The following is a 15,552-nucleotide window of genomic DNA, read 5'->3' as shown; positions in this document are numbered from 1 at the left end:
CAAGTTCATGTGACTTCAGTAATCTTTCATAAACGAAGATAGTTTTAAAATTATTGGTAAAATAAAATAGAAATGTGTTCAGAATTTAATTTAGACATTCTCCTGGGTCTATTGGTCAGTCCTGTTTATACTATTTCTGCTAGATGTTTTAAAATCATAAAGCTATCAGTTTTATGATATTTTTTGATACGTGTTTAATTTGTGAACTTATATCCTTGGATTTGAGCCTTTAGATTTTGAGGTCTAGACAAGTGGCCATCGTGAGGCCTGGGAACACTGCCTGGGCCCTTCCTTTCTGATCCAGCTGTGCCTCTTGGCCATGCTGGGAGGGGTTGGACCCTTCAGGCTTTGTCTTTACAGCTGTGCTTTGATCTTGGGCTCTGCATCTGGTACATAATTAAAATTGCTTATTTCCTGTGGTTTTCACTGAAAACTGGAGTTACTAAGAATTAGCATTGTAATTAATATATGTAATTAAAATTACTAGGTATAAGAGAAACAATTTTAGGTCAGCCGCCGTGGCTCATGCCTGTAATGCTAGCATTTTGGGAAGCCAAGGCAGGCGGATCACCTGAGCTCAGGAGTTCAAGACCAATCTGGGCAACATGGCAAAACCCCGTCTCTACTAAAAATACAAAAAAAAAATTAGCTGGGCATGGTGGCACGTGCCTGTAATCCCAGCTATTTGGGAGGCTGAGGCACGAGAATTGCTTGAACCTGGGAGGCGGAGGTTGCAATGAGCCAATGTCATGCCATTGCACTCCAGCCTGGGTGACAGAACAGAGAGAAACAATTTTATGTACAGAGTGTGTACAGAAAGCAGAAAAGATTGAGCAATTTTTTTTTCTTTTTCTTTTTTGAGACTGAGTCTTGCTCTGTCACCCAGGCTGGAGTGCAGTGGTATGATTTCAGCTCACTGCAACCTCTGCCTCCCAGGTTCAAGCAATTCTCCTGCCTCACCCTCCCAAGTAGCTGGGACTACAGGCACCCGCCACCACACCAGCTAATTTTTGTATTTTTAGTAGAGATGGGGTTTTACCATATGGGCCAGGCTGGTCTCGAACTCCTGACCTCAGGTGATCTACTGACCTCAGCCTCCCAAAGTGCTTGGATTACAGGCGTGAGCCACCGCACCCGGTGTCTCGTTCTGTTGCCCAAGCTGGAGTGCAGTAGTGTGATCTTGGCTCACTACAACCTCTACCTCCCAGGTTCAAGCAATTCTCCTACCTCAGTCTCCCTAGTAGCTGGGATTACAGGCACCTGCCACCAGACCCAGCTAATTTTTTATATTTTTGGTAGAGGCAGGGTTTCACCATGTTGCCCAGGGCGGTCTCGAACTCCTGACCTCGTGAACCACCCACCTTGGCCTCCCAAAGTGTTGGGATTATAGGCATGAGCCACCATAGCCAGCCAATTTTTTTTTCTTTTACATAAGATAATTTTGTGTGATCAAATAATAAAGGGGGAAGGAAAACAAATTTTGGTCCTAATACAGAATGCCAATATAGAAAGCAGGTATAGGCCAAAACTGGAGCTGTAGTGAGTTGTATGAGGTTTGTGGAAGATTAATCTTGTGAAAAGAATTTTCTGGCTGGGCTCAGTGGCTCACACCTGTAATCCCAGCACTTTGGGAGGCCAAGTTGGGAGGACTACTTGAGCTCAGGACTTCAAGATAAGCCTGGGCAACATAGCAAGACCTCATCTCTACTAAAAATCCAAAGAATTAGCCAGGTATGGTGGTACATACCTGTGGTCCTACCTACTCAGAAGGCTGAGGCAGGAGGATTGCTTGAGCCCAGGAGTTCAAGGCTGCAGTGAACCACATTCATACCACTGTACTCCAGCCTGGGCAACAGAGTGAGACCTTGTCTCAAAAAAAATAAGAGGCCAACATGGTAAAACCCTGTATCTACTAAAAATACAAAAATTAGCCAGACATGGTGGTGCACCCTGTAATCCCAGCTACTTGGAGGCTGAGACAAGAGAATCACTTGAACCTGAGAGGCGGAGATTAGAGTGAGCTGAGATCGTGCCACTGCACTCCAGCCTGGTGACAGAGCAAGACTCCATCTCAAAAAAAATAAAAGAAAAGAAAAAAATTTCAAGCCTGTAATCCCAGCACTTTGGGAGGCCGAGATGGGCGGATCACAAGGTCAGGAGATCGAGACCATCCTGGCTAACACGGTGAAACCCCGTCTCTACTAAAAAAAATACAAAAAACTAGCCGGGCGAGGTGGCGGGCGCCTGTAGTCCCAGCTACTTGGAGGCTGAGGCAGGAGAATGGCGTAAGCCCGGGAGGCGGAGATTACAGTGAGCTGAGATCCGGCCACTGCACTCCAGCCTGGGCGACAGAGCCAGACTCCATCTCAAAAAAAGAAAAAAAGAAAAAAAAAGAAAAAATGATGTGTGATCAAGTTGGCTAAAATTAGAAGGGGATTATTTAGTTTTACTAACAATGGAGCATTAATATGAAAAGCACACAGATGCAGAGCCAGAGTCGGGGCCCTGTGTTGGAATAACAGAGGTTTCTGGAGCGTTGATCTGCTCTTTAATAGAAAGTTGTAAAAGGTTATAAAATGTTTCTGGAAATCTTATCTTCTGTGGTAAAAACTGAAATTGGATAGATATGTTTATAAAGTTATATGAAAATTAGGGGCTGGGCACGATAGCTCACACCTGTAATCCCAGCACTTTGGGAGGCTGAAGTGGGCACATCACCTGAGGTTAGGAGTTAAAGACCAGCCTGGCCAACATAGTGAAACTCCATCTCTACTAAAAATACAAAAATTAGCCAGGCATTTAGGTGGGCACATGTCATCCCAGCTACTCAGGAGGCTGAGGCAGGAGAATCACTTGAACCCAGGAGGTGGAGGTTGCAGTGAGCTGAGATCACGCCACTGCACTCCAGCTTGAGCGACAGAGTGAGACTCTGTCTCAAAAAAATAAAATAAAATAAAAAATAATTTTAGTATTAGTAGTATACTGATGCAAAGATAAAATTTTGTTTTCTCTTTAGAGAAAGATTATTGGAAGTATTAATAAGAAATCATTTAAATGGTTTACTTTTGAAGTAAAAAAAAAAAAAAAACCACAAGAGGGGCTGGGCACAGCGTCTCACGCCTGTAATCCCAGCACTGTGGGAGGCCGAGGCAGGAGGATCACTTGAGGTCAGGAGTTTGAGAGCAGCCTGGCCAACATGGTGAAGCCCTGTCTCTACTAAAAATACAAAAATTACCCGGGCATGGTGCCAGGCACCTGTAATCTCAGCTACTTGGGAAGCTGAGGCAGGAGAATTGCTTGAAACTGGGAGGCAGAGGTTGCAGTGAGCTGAGATGGCACCACCGACAGCCTGGGCCACAGAGCAAGACTCCACTTCAAAAACAAAAAAATAAATTAATTAAATTAAAATTTAAAAATACAAAAACTATCACATAATACATTGACTCTCCTGAAGTTGCCTACGTCCTTCTGCATCTCCCATGTGCTGAGAGTGTCCAAGCTTCCAGATCTCCCTGGGTTTAGTGTCGATACTTACTTTTCTTTCCTGGGACCGCCCTGTGCATGTAAGATATTTGTCCACCTTTTCTCCTGTTCATCCGCCCGTGGTCAATGGATTCACAGGCCCAGGTATCAGATGCTCAGCAGGTGGGGGGGAGTTCTCCCCTGCCGTCAGGGCACTCCTTGGCACAGGCAGGATGTGTACGCGGCCTGCAGACACCTCATGGGGCTGCCCGAGCAGATTGCCACAAAACAACACAAGGTTGTTGTCTTGTAGTTCTAGAAGCTAAACGTTCAAAACCAGGGTGTCAGTAGGACTGTGCTCCCTCCCAAGGCTCTAGAGAGAAATCTTTCCTGCCTCCTCCCGATTCTGGTGAAGGCCAACAATCCTTGGCACTCTCTGGCTGTAGCGGCACCTCTCCAATAGCTGCCTCCATCATCACGGAGCCGTCTTCTCCCTGTGTGCAGATTTCCTCTCTTTATAAGAATCTCGGGCCGGGCACAGTGGCTCATGCCTGTAATCCCAGCAGTTTGGGAGGCTGCGGCAGGCGGATCACCTGAGGTCGGGAGTTCAAGACCAGCCTGACCAATATGGAGAAATCCTGTCTCTACTAAAAATACAAAAAAATTAGTTGGGCGTGGTAGCGCATGCCTGTAATCCCAGCACTTTGGGAGGCTGAGGCAGACGGATTGCCTGAGCTCAGGAGTTTGAGACCAGCCTGGACAACACGGTGAAACTCTGTCTCTACTAAAATACAAAAAGTTAGCCGGGCGTGGCAGCATGCGCCTGTAATCCCAGCTACTCCAGAGGCTGAGGCAGGAGAATTGCTTGAACCTGGGAGGTGGAGGTTGCAGTGAGCCAAGATTGCGCCATTGCACTCCAGCCAGGGCGACAGCGAGATTCTGTCTGGAAAAAAAAAAAAAAAACGGGTGTGGTGGCCGCACCTGTAATCCTAGCACTTTGGGAGGCTGAGGCGGGCGGATCACAAGGTCAGGAGATCAAGACCATCCTGGCTAACACGGTGAAACCCTGTCTCTACTAAAAATACAAAAAAATTAGCCGGGCATGGTGGTGGGCTCCTGTAGTCCCAGCTACTCGGGAGGCTGAGGCAGGAGAAGGGCACAAACCCAGGGGGACGGAGCTTGCAGTGAGCCGAGATTGCGCCACTGCACTCCAGGCTGGGCAACAGAGCGAGACTCCTTCTCAAAAAAAAAAAAAAAATTAGCTGGGCGAGGTGGCAGGCGCCTATAGTCCCAGCTACTCGGGAATCTGAGGCAGCAGAATGGCGCGAACCTGGGAGGTGGAGGTTGCAGTGAGCCAAGATTGCACCACTGCACTCCAGCCTGGGCGACAGAGGGAGACTCCGTCTCAAAAAAAAAAAAAAAAAGAAAAAATATCAGTCACTGGATTTGGCCCACCCTACCTCCATATGACCTCGTGTTAACTTGTTACATCTGCAAAGACCCCATTCCCAAAAAGGTCACCTTCACAGGTAAGTTGAGAGTTAAGACTTGAATACAGCTTTTTGGTTGACATAATTCAACCCAGAGCACTGCCTTTTTCATTCAACGTTATGTTTTTTGAGATTTTTGAGATTTGCCAATAAATGAAGCTGTAAATTATCAGTGAAAATAAATAATTCAAAAATCTAAGCTGTTGAAACTCTATTATTTAAAGCCTTAAAAGAATGATTATGAGGTGAGGCCTGGTGGCTCACGCCTGTAATCCCAGCACTTTGGGAGGCTGATGGGGGTTGATCACTTGAGGTCAGCGGTTCAAGACCAGGCTGACTAACACGGTGAAACCCCATCTCTACTAAAAACACAAAAATTAGCCGGGTGTGGTGGCAGGTGTGCTGGCAGGTAGTCCCAGCTACTCGGGAGGCTGAGGCAGGAGAATTACTTGAACCTGGGAGGCAGAGGTTGCAGTGAGCCAAGACTACACCACTGCACTCCAGCCTGGGCGACAGAGCAAGACTCCATCTCAAAAGAAAAGAATGCTGATGGACCTGAGTCATGTGACAGACAGTTGTAATCTAGGCAACTAGAACCTTTTTTAAATCTGACTTTAGATTAAGCCTTCTTCCTTACATGCATTGTTTTGTAAAAGGCTGTAAATGGCTGAAGGGCACCAGGGAAGAGCCCTTGCCTCTCCAATGTTGACTTTCTCTGTAGATTAACCTCCTTCTTACCTGCCTCACACAAAGGCTTCATGGCTGTCAAGTTGTGTTGAGATAGAATGTTAAATACACACTTTTAAGTTACAAAAGAAATGAAAACAAGCTGTGGGAAAAGAAAACAGACTGAAACCAACTAACTAATTTGTTGTACCTCTTAAACCAGACTTGTATAGAAAATTTTGTAATCAAGGTAAATGTCTTTGTTTTCTGCCTTTATAAGCAAGAACTTAACTCTTAATTTTGGAACTGATACGGTTTGGCTGTGTCCCCACCCAAATCTCATCTGGAATTCCCACGTGTTGTGGGAGGGACCTGGTGGGAGGTGATTGAATCTCCGAGGCAGGTCTTTCCTGTGCTGTTCTCCTGACAGTGAGTAGGTCTCATGTCTCACGGGATCTAATGGTTATGTAAAGGGGAGTTTCTCTGCACATGCTCTCTTGCCTGCCACCATATGAGACATGCCTTTCACCTTCCCTCATGATTGTGAGGCCTCCCCAGCCACGTGGAACTGTAAGTCCAATACACCTCTTTCTTTTGTAAATTGCCCAGTCTTGGGTATGTCTTCATCAGCAGTGTGAAAGCAGACTAATACAGAAACACTGAACCCATTTCTCTGGAGTCTGTGTCTCCTAGGTAGCTATTCCCAGCCTTTTGCTTGAATAAACTCTTTAATTCTGGGTTAGGCATGGTGGCTCAGGCCTGTAATCCCAGCACTTTGGAAGGCCAAGGCAGGAGGCTTGAGTCCAGGAGTTTGAGGCCAGCCTAGGCAAAATAGGGAGACCTCATCTCTACAAAAAAATGCATGAATTATCTGGGTGTCGTGGTGCACACCCCTAGTCCCAGCTACTCAGGAGGCCAAGGTGGAAGGATTGCTTGGACCCAAGAGGCCAAAGATGCAGTGAGCCATGATTGGCCACTGCACTCCAGTGGGCAGTTGGATTTTTGTTTTGTTTTGTTCTGGGACGGGGTCTAGCAACAGAGCGAGACCCTGCCTTAAAACAAAACAATACAAAACTGATTCTGGGCCGGGCGCGGTGGCTCACGCCTATAATCCCAGCACTTTGGGAGGCCGAGGCAGGCGGATCACCTGAGGTCAGGAGTTTGAGACCAACCTGAAAAAACCCTGTCTCTACAAAAAAAAAAAAAAAAAAATTAGCCATTTTGGCACATGTCTGTAATCCCAGCGACTCCGGAGGCTGGGCAGGAGAATTGCTTGAACCCAGTAGGCGGAGGTTGCAGTGAGCCGAGATTGCACCATTGCGCTCCAGCCCTGGGTGACAAGAGTAAGACTCTGTCTCAGAAACAAAGAGAATCAAAAATGTGATGGGAGTAGACACAAAACCTCGAGCCCCTCCAGGCAGGGGCCCTTCCACTGGCTCTTGCAAGATAAAGAGATGTTTGTCATTTGGATATTCCTGGGTCCCTTGTTAGCCAGTTCACATCTACTTTGGTGTTCTGCATGCAACAAGGGGCATCCTCTTTCTCTGCAATATAAATGCCCAGGGTTCTTGCGGCCCCTCCACGCTAAGTTTTTTTTTTTTTTTTTCTTTGAGACGGAGTCTCGCTCTGTCGCCCGGGCTAGAGTGCAGTGGCCGGATCTCAGCTCACTGCAAGCTCCGCCTCCCGGGTTCTCGCCATTCTCCTGCCTCAGCCTCCCGAGTAGCTGGGACTACAGGCGCCCGCCACCTCGCCCGGCTAGTTTTTTGTATTTTGTAGTAGAGACGGGGTTTCACCGTGTTAGCCAGGATGGTCTCGATCTCCTGACCTCGTGATCCGCTCGTCTCGGCCTCCCAAAGTGCTGGGATTACAGGCTTGAGCCACCGCGCCCGGCCCCACACGCTAAGTTTTGATGGAAGCTGGAGCTTCTCAGGACACAGATCAGGATTTCCCCAGCACAGTTCTCACCCATGCCTTAAAGATGACCTTCTCAGTAGAGAGAGGGGAGGGGAGCACACAGGAAGGGGGCTTACTGTCTGCAGAAATACAGTGCAAAACAAAAGCCAGAAAGCTTCTCAGTCTCTGAATGTAGTTTGGGATAGTGTAGATTCCTCCAAATTAAGTCCATTAGAATTTATTAGGCACCAGTCACAATGATAACACTTTGAGCTGATACGCCCTAATGGGGTAGGCACACCCAAAGCTGGCTCCTATGAGTCACGTACCCATATAATCCCCTCCCGTTGGGTTTAAGCAGAACCTGCCCTGCTTCTAAGCAGTAGAATATGATGAAGGTGATGGCATGTCACCCCTTGATGAGGCTATGTTATACAAGGCTCTGTCTCAGCAGACTGGACAGAAACATTACCCCTCACTGGCTTTGAGGAACTAACCTGTTATGGTGTGGGAGGGCCAGATGGCAGAAGTAGGTGTGGCTGATAGTTGCTGAGAGTGGTTCCCAGCAAACAGCTAGCAAGAAATGAGACTCTTAGTCACACAGACACCTGGAAATGGGGTCTGGAAAAAACCTGAACAAGCCTGGAAGTGGATTCTTTCCTAGTCATGCCTCCAGATGAGAACACAGCCCTGCTGTCACCTTGACTGCAGCTTTTTTTTTTTTTTTTGAGACAGAGTCTTGCTCTGTCACCCAGGCTGGAGTGCAGTGGCACAATCTCGGTTCGCTGCAGCCTCTGCCTCCCAGGTTCAAGCCATTCTCTGGCTTGAACTCATCAATTCCCTGAGTAGCTGGATTACAGGTGCCCGCCACCAAGTCTGGCTTTTCTTTCTTTTTTTTTTTTTTTTTGTATTTTTAGTAGAGACAGGGTTTCACCATCTTGGCCAGGCTGGTTTTGAACTCCTGACCTCGTGATCCACCTGCCTCGGCCTCGCGAAGTGCTGGGATTACAGGTGTGAACCACTACACCCAGCATCTGCAGCCTTGTATGACCCTGAGCAGAGGACCCAGCTAAACTGTCTCCAGGCTCCTGATCCACAGAAACAAATGTGATAATAAAAGTGCACTGTATTGGGAGCAAGTCCCCCAAAATCTGGCCATAAACTGGCCCCAAAACTGGCCATAAACAAAATCTCTGCAGCACTGTAAGATGTTCATAATGGCCCTAACACCCAAGCTGGAAGGTTGTGGGTTTACCGGAATGAGGGCAAGGAACACCTGACCCATCCAGGGTAGAAAACCGCTTAAAGGCATTCTTAAGCCACAAACGATAGCATGAGCAATCTGTGCCTTAAGGATGTGCTCCCGCTGCAGTTAACTAGCCCAACCTAGTCCTTTAATTTGGCCCATCCCTTCCTTTCCCATTTTTAGTTAATGTAATATCTATAGAAAAATTGCTAATTACTGATTTGCTGTTATTAAATACATGGGTAAATCTCTGTTTGGGGCTCTCAGCTCTGAAGGCTGTCAGACCCCTGATTTCCCACTCCACACTCTATATTTCTGTCTGTGTGTCTTTAATTCCTCTAGCGCCGCTGGGTAAGGGTCTCCCCGACCAAGCTGGTCTCAGCACACTGTTTTAAGCTGTTAAGTGTATGGTGTCCATCAGAGGAATCACTATCTATGGTAGCTGTAGTCTTACAAAATGTATATCTTTTTTGTTGTTGTTGAGATGGAGTCTTGCTCTGTCGCCCAGGCTGGAGTGCAGTGGCGTGATCTCGGCTCACTGCAAGCTCCCCCTCCTGGGTTTATGCCATTCTCCTGCCTCAGCCTCCCGAGTAGCTAGGACTACAGGCGCCCACCCGCCACCTCGCCTGGCTACGTTTTTTTTTTGTATTTTTTAGTAGAGACGGGGTTTCACCGTGTTAGCCAGGATGGTCTCCATCTCCTGACCTTGTGATCCACCCGTCTTGGCCTCCCAAAGTGCTGGGATTACAGGCTTGAGCTACCGCACCCAGCCCAAAATGTATTTCTTTTTTTTTTTTTTTTTTTGAGATGGAGTCTCGCTCTGTCGCCCAGGCTGGAGTGCAGTGACCAGATCTCAGCTCACTGCAAGCTCCGCCTCCGGGTTTACGCCATCTGCTGCCTCAGCCTCCTGAGTAGCTGGGACTACAGGCACCCGCCACCTCACCGGCTAGTTTTTTGTATTTTTTAGTAGAGACGGGGTTCACCGTGTTAGCCAGGATGGTCTCGATCTCCTGACCTCGCGATCCACCGTCTCGGCCTCCCAAAGTGCTGGGATTACAGGCTTGAGCCACCGCGCCCGGCCCCAAAATGTATTTCTTAAATGTAAAGACTTGAAAGTAAAAATGACTCCTTGATGGGCTGCAGAAGGGATGTTGTGTTAGGAGGAGTAAGAACAACATAAATCTCCTTACATATCTCCACCATAGCACTCAAGTGACAGGTGCATTAGCCCCTTAAGAGAGTCAGCATGTCCTTTGTAGCTTTGAAGCCTGGCATTGACTTCTCCTGTGTAGCTAAGAAAGTCCTAGCTGGCATCTTCTTCCAGTAGAAAATGCTTTGTCTACATTGAAAGTGTGTCATTTAGTGTAGCCACCTTCATCAGTGATCTTAGCTAGATGCTCTGGATGACTTGCTGCAGCCTCTCCACCAGCACCTGCTGCTTCACCTTGCACGTTCTTGTTATGGAGACAGCTTCTTTCCTTGAACTGCACACCATAGATAGAAACTCGGGATGAGGAAGTTTTCCTCTATTTCTAGTTTGTTGAGTGTTTTTATCATGAAAGAGTACTGGCTTTGGGTCAGATGCCTTTTCTGCATCAGTTGACATGATTATGAATTTTTTCTTTCATTCTACTAATGTGGTGTATTATACAGTTAGTTTTTTGTGTGTTAAGCCACCCTTTATTCTGGGATAAATCACATTTGGTCATTGTGTATTATCCATCTAATATGCTGCTATATTTCTTTCACTCTGTGATGTGGGTTGGCTCTGTTTCCCCACCCAGCTCTCACCTTGAATTGTACTCCCCTAATTCCCACGTGTTGTGGGAGAGACCTAGTGGGAGATCACTTGAATCATGGGGCGATTTCCCCCATACTCTTCTCATGGTAGTGAATAAGTCTCACCAGATATGATGGTTTTATCAGGGGCTTCTCCTTTTGCATCTTCCTCATTTTCTCTTGCTGCTGCCGTGTAAGACGTGCCTTTTGTCTTCCGCCATGATTCTGAGGACTCCCCAGCCATGTGGAACTGTAAGTCCAATTAAACCTCTTTTTCTTCCCAGTCTTGGGTATGTCTTTCTCAGCAGCGTGAAAACGAGCTAATACACTCTGCAACTGTTTTTTGTTTGCTTGTTTGTTTGTTTATTTGTTTTGAGACAGAGTCTCACTCCGTTGCCCAGGCTGGGGTACAGTGGCACGATCTGGGCTCACTACAACCTCGACCTCCTGGGTTCAAGTGATTCTCCTGCCTCAGCCTCCCAAGTAGCTGGGATTACAGGCATACATCACCATATCTGGCTAATTTTTGTGTTTTTAGTAGAGATGGGGTTTTGCTGTGTTGGTCAGGCTGGTCTTGAACTCCTAGCCTCAAGAAATCTGCCTGCCTCAACCTCCCAAAGTGCTGAGATTACAGGTGTGAGCCACTGTGCCTGGCCCTGAAAGTATTTTTATTCCAGCTCTTATGTCTTCCTTGGCGAACACCCCACTTACCACCCAGCACTGTAAAGAGAAACCCAGGTTATCAGTCAGGGTTCTCCAGAGAAACAGAATTAGGATAGACAGATAGATAAATGATAGACAAACAGACAGATACATATCAGTTACCGATACACACACACGCACACACACATGTACAATGATTACTATTATTATTATTATTTTGAGACAGTCTAGCTCTGTCACCCAAGCTGGAGTGTAGTGGCGTGATCTCGGCTCACCACAACCTCCCCTTCCTGGGTTCAAGCGATTCTCCTTCTTCAGCCTCCTGAGTAGCTGGGATTACAGGCACGTGCCACCATGCCCAACTAATTTTTGTATTTTTGGTAGAGACGGGGTTTTACCGTGTTGGCCAGGCTGTTCTCAAACTCCTGACCTCGTGATCTGCCTGCCTCAGCCTCCCCAAGTGCTGGATTACAAGCGTGAGCCACCGTGCCCACTATATATATATATATATATATATATATATTTTTTTTTTTTTTTTTTTTTTTTTTTTTGAGGCGGAGTCTCGCTCTGTCGCCCAGGCTGGAGTGCAGTGGCCGGATCTCAGCTCACTGCAAGCTCCGCCTCCGGGTTTACGCCATTCTCCTGCCTCAGCCTCCGAGTAGCTGGGACTACAGGCGCCCGCCACGTCGCCCGGCTAGTTTTTGTATTTTTTAGTAGAGAAGGGTTTTCACCGTGTTCGCCAGGATGGTCTCGATCTCCTGACCTCGTGATCCGCCCGTCTCGGCCTCCCAAAGTGCTGGGATTACAGGCTTGAGCCACCGCGCCCGGCCTTTTTTTTTTTTTGAGATGGAGTTTCTTCTTCTTGTCCAGCCTAGAGTGCAATGGTGCCATTCTCAGCTCACTGCAACCTCCACTTCCTGGGTTTAAGCAACTCTCCTGCCTCAGCCTCCCGAGTAGCTGGAATTACAGGCATGAACCACTACGCCTGGATAATTTTGTATTTTTAGTAGAGATGGGGTTTCTCCATATTGGTCAGCCTGGTCTTGAATTCCCGACCTCAGGTGATCTGCCGCCTCGGCCTTCCCAAGTGCTGGGATTACAGGCATAAGCCATCGTGCCTGGCCTATTATTATTATTATTATTATTATTATTATTATTTTGAGATGGAGTCTCGCTCTGTCGCCCGGGCTGGAGTGCAGTGGCCGGATCTCAGCTCACTGCAAGCTCCGCCTCCCGGGTTCCCACCATTCTCCTGCCTCAGCCTCCCGAGTAGCTGGAACTACAGGCGCCCGCCACCTCGCCCAGCTAGTTTTTTGTATTTTTTAGTAGAGACAGGGTTTCACCGTGTTAATCAGGATGGTCTCGATCTCCTGACCTCATGATCCGCCCGTCTCGGCCTCCCAAAGTGCTGGGATTACAAGCTTGAGCCACCGCGCCCGGCCTATTATTATTATTTTAACAGGGCCTAACTCTGTTGCCCAGGCTGGAGTGCAGTGGTATCATCTCCCCTCATTGCAAACTCTGCCTCCTGGGATCAAGCCATCCTCCAGCTTCAGCTTCCCAAGTAGCTGGGACCATAGGCGTGCACCACCACACCTGGCTAATTTTTGTATTTTTTGTAGAAATGCGGTCTTGATATGTTTGTTGCCCAGGCTGGTCTCAAACTCCTGGGCTCAAGTGATCCTCCCACCTCAGCCTCCCAAAGTGCTGGGATTATAGGCAAGAGCCACTGCACTCGGCCTGTGACTGACTTATTTGATTTAATATAAGGTTCTCAAGGTTCATCCATGGTGTAGCAGGTGTCAGAATTTCCCTCCTTTAAGGCTGAATATTCCACATGTGTAGATGCCACCTTTGGCTCTATCCCTCCATAGACACTCGGGCTGCTGCCACCTTCTGGCTCTGGTGAATAACGTTGCTATGAACATGGATACACACAGATATCTGTTGGAGTCCCCACTTCCACTTCTTTTTCGAATATACTGGGAAGCAGGATTGCTGGATCATATGGTGATGGCAGCCACACCATTTTACATCCCAACAGCAGTGCACAAATGTTTTTCCATATTCTTGCTAGCACTTTCATTTTCTTTTCTCTCTTTTTTTTTTTTTTTTTTGGAAGACAGTCTCACTCTGTTGCCCAGTCTGAAGTATAGCAACGCGATCTTGGCTCACTGTAACCTCTGCCTCCTGGGTTCCAGTGATTCTCCTGCCTCAACCTCCTGAGTATCAGGGACTAAGGCACCCGCCACCACACCCGGCTAATTTTTGTATTTTGGTAGAGAAGGAGTTTCACCATGTTGGCCAAGCTGTTCTTGAGCTCCTGACCTCAAGTGATCCGCCTGCCTCAGCCTCCCAAAGTGCTGAGATCACAGGTGTGAGACACCGTGTCCCGCCCCAACACTTATTTTCTATTTATTTATTTATTTTTGAGACAGGGTCTCGCTCTGTTGCCCAGGCTGGAGTGCAGTGATGTGATCTTGGCTCACTGCAACCTCTGCCTCCTGGGTTTAAGTGATTCTTGTGCCTCAGCCTCCCCAGTAGCTGGGATTACAGGCGCCCATCACCACGCCCGGCTAATTTTTTGTATTCTAGTAGAGACAGGGTTTCATCAAGTTGCCCAGTCTGATCTCAAACTCCTGACCTCAACTGATTCGCCCGCCTCGGCCTCCCAAGAGGGAGGCACACCTGCTGAGATTACAGGTGTGCATCACTGCACCCAGCCATTTTCTCTTTTTTTTTTTTTTTTTTGAGATGGAATCTCGCTCTGTTGCCCAGCTGGGGTGCAGTGGCCGGATCTCAGCTCACTGCAAGCTCCACCTCCCAGGTTTACGCCATTCTCCTGCCTCAGCCTCCCGAGTAGCTGGGACTACAGGCGCCCCGCCACCATGCCCGGCTAGGTTTTTTTTGTATTTTTTAGTAGAGACGGGGTTTCACCGTGTTAGCCAGGATGGTCTCGATCTCCTGACCTCGTGATCCGCCCGTCTCGGCCTCCCAAAGTGCTGGGATTACAGGCTTGAGCCACCGCGCCCGGCCTCCAGCCATTTTCTCTATCTGTCTCTATTTATTTTTGTGAGACAGAATCTTGCTCTGTCACCAGGCTAGAGTGGAGTGGTGTGATCTTGGCTCACAGCAACCTCCACCTCCGGGTTCAAGTGATTCTCCTGCCTCAGCTCCTGAGTAGCTGGGATTACAGACATGCGCCACCATGCCCAGCTAATTTTTTTTTTTTTTTTTTGTTGTATTTTTAGTAGAGACAGTGTTTCACCATGTTGGCCAGGATGGTCTTGATCTCTTGACCTCATGATCTGCCCGCCTCAGCCTCCCAAAGTGCTGGGATTACAGGCGTGAGCCACCGTGCCTGGCTCCATTTTCTTTCTTTTTAATAGTAACCATCTTAATGGGTATGAGGTATAAATGTTTGGTTTCAAAAATAATTTTCTTTTTTTTTTTTTTTTTTTTTTTTTTTTTTTTGTTTGAGGCGGAGTCTCGCTCTGTCGCCCGGACTGGAGTGCAGTGGCCGGATCTCAGCTCACTGCAAGCTCCGCCTCCTGGGTTTACGCCATTCTCCTGCCTCCCCCCGTAGGTGGGACTACAGGCGCCCGCACACCCTCGCCCGTCTAGTTTTTGTATTTTTTAGTAGAGACGGGGTTTTCACGTGTTAGCCCGATGGTCTCGATCTCCTGACCTCGTGATCCGCCCGTCTCGGCCTCCAAAGTGCTGGATTACAGGCCTTGAGGCCACCGCGCCCGGCCCAAAAATAAATTTTCAAAGTCCTTTTATATTTATCCGTTTTGCTGTGTGCTTGATAGTCCTTTGCTCTGCAGTCCCTCGCCCCTCAAAAGAGACACTATCATAAAATAAAGACTTGGGGGTATTGGCCGGGCACAGTGGCTCACGCCTGTAATCCCAGCACTTTGGGAGTCCGAGACGGGCAGATCACAAGGTCAGGAGATCGAGACCATCCTGACTAATATGGTGAAACCCTGTCTCTACTAAAAATACAGAAAATTAGCCTTGCGTGGTGGCGGGCGCCTGTAGTCCCAGCTACTCGGGAGGCTGAGGCAGGTGAATGGCGTAAACCCGGGAGGCGGAGCTTGCAGTGAGCTGAGATCGTGCCACTGCACTCCAGCCTGGGTGACAGAATGAGACTCCGCCTCAAAAAAAAAAAGACTTTGGAGGTATTATGAAACAGCTGTGCGCATATCTAATGGCAGGGTACACCCTCATAGACAACAAACATCAACATTATTTTTAAATTAGTTACTAAACTTAATCAGATTGTGCAATGCCAAGTCATGTTGAACAAACAAGATTTTTGTCTATATTGATGAACTTCCAAAAATGAAAAGA

The 15,552-nt window shown here is 47.7% G+C and overlaps 1 pseudogene; it reads right to left on the bottom strand.

Moving 5' to 3' along the window:
• LOC117079092 overlaps nucleotides 1-15,552 on the bottom strand; it is a 45,690-nt pseudogene that overhangs the window by 24,671 nt on the left and 5,467 nt on the right.

Source organism: Trachypithecus francoisi, unplaced genomic scaffold, assembly GCF_009764315.1.
Source record: "Trachypithecus francoisi isolate TF-2019V2 unplaced genomic scaffold, Tfra_2.0 Lachesis_group7, whole genome shotgun sequence".
NCBI classification, from domain to species: Eukaryota; Metazoa; Chordata; class Mammalia; order Primates; family Cercopithecidae; genus Trachypithecus; species Trachypithecus francoisi.
Note: the sequence above shows the minus strand (reverse complement) of the source record. Positions and strands in the feature narration are given on the sequence as shown.